General features: G+C 36.5%; 1 protein-coding gene across 1 annotated transcript in view; it reads left to right on the forward strand.

Annotated features, from left to right (window-relative positions):
* The first annotated feature begins 492 nt into the window (after positions 1-492).
* LIPC (lipase, hepatic) overlaps positions 493-1,422 on the forward strand; it is a 143,064-nt gene continuing 142,134 nt past the window's right edge. Inside the window, exon 1 of the mRNA XM_012658028.1 lies at positions 493-612. The gene's annotated coding sequence lies outside the window, so the exon portion shown is untranslated. The remainder of the gene's footprint in view (positions 613-1,422) is intronic.

Raw genomic sequence — 1,422 nt, forward strand, 5'->3', positions numbered from 1 at the left:
CTCATACAACTAAAAATAAATCATGTTGTTCTGAAGTTTATCAGACTGTAATATCATAGACTGTGGACTCCTCGGTCTGGTAATATAGCATTGTCTGATTTAAGGTTATGTGGATCCTAAAATACCAAGAACATTTTGAAAAAATTAAAAATGGGTTCTAATTTAAGCTTCTGCCCCTTTTGGATCCTGAGGAGCAGCAGTGAATGAGAATTCATTCCCAGCAGTTTCCATCGAGGCAGAGGTTCCAGTTGTGCAGCAGCGGGAGGACTGCTGGACTGAGAATCAGTCCTCACATCTGGCTCCCCCGGGATCGCCTTTCATTGGATCAGGAAGTAGAAAATCTATCACTGCTTGATCGGTTCTTCTTAGTTTCAGTTTTTGCGCAACGAAGCCTCCAGCTTCAATACCCCATTATGAGAGCAAACAACTTATTTGTACAATCTAAACACTCAATTAACTACATGAAAAGCGAGGCAGTGATTCCTAACACGACTGAATTTAAATCAAGCTGTGACTCTCCACAGTGCAGCCGGAAATGCAGATGGACAACTTGAACTGAAACCGGAGAACATCTAAGGGGCTTCGGACCGCTGCTTCTCAGCAGTTTTTATTGTAAGTTATTCCTATCATCTCAAAGAGAAACTTAAGGTATGGCTGGAGGGTATAGAGCTGCTTGCCCCCCATTTTGAGCATAGATCGTTGTTTAACCGACGTGCTTTATATACTATTGCCAAGAGATTTTTTTTGAATGCTATTTTCAGACATGATGTCTATAACTGCAAATATTGACAATTATATTTTACAAATAATGAGTTTAACGTGCTTTAATATGCTTCTATTCCTCAGTCTTCTTGATCTCATTTAATCTTCACAACAACTCTATGAGGTTGGTATGCTTATTAACACAATTTTACAGATGAGGACACCAGTAAGTAGCTTCCTCACAGTATAATTAAGGAACTTGTAGAAAGTCCCCAGCTAGTGGCTGAGCACCATCTCATATCACTGTACTGCCTGCATTCCAAAGAACTTCTGTATGTTTAGGCCATTCATTTCTAAAATGACAAATTCTCATATTAGATTAAAACATAAGACCCAACAATATGTTTGTTGCTTAAAAATAGGTATCTGTTGTTTAAAAAAAAAAAAGGATGCAGAAATGCTAAAATTTAAAAATTTTATCGTGGGAATTCATACAACAAAAAGAAAACAATTGGTAAAGTTGATATCAGATAAAAGAGATTTTAAAGCCAAAAAATGGGGGGGAGGGTAAAAAAAGCTCCTGATTATAGTGAAAAATGTAAAATCAATTGTGAAGACGTAGATTACCAAAGTTAGAATGCAAACGAAAATAGAATAAATAAAAAACAAATAATTGTAATGGGAGGTTTTATTTTAAGGCCAAGGGAAAAAAGTAGATAA

This window comes from Propithecus coquereli, unplaced genomic scaffold (assembly GCF_000956105.1).
Source record: "Propithecus coquereli isolate 6110/MARCELLA unplaced genomic scaffold, Pcoq_1.0 Scaffold57, whole genome shotgun sequence".
Lineage (NCBI taxonomy): Eukaryota > Metazoa > Chordata > Mammalia > Primates > Indriidae > Propithecus > Propithecus coquereli.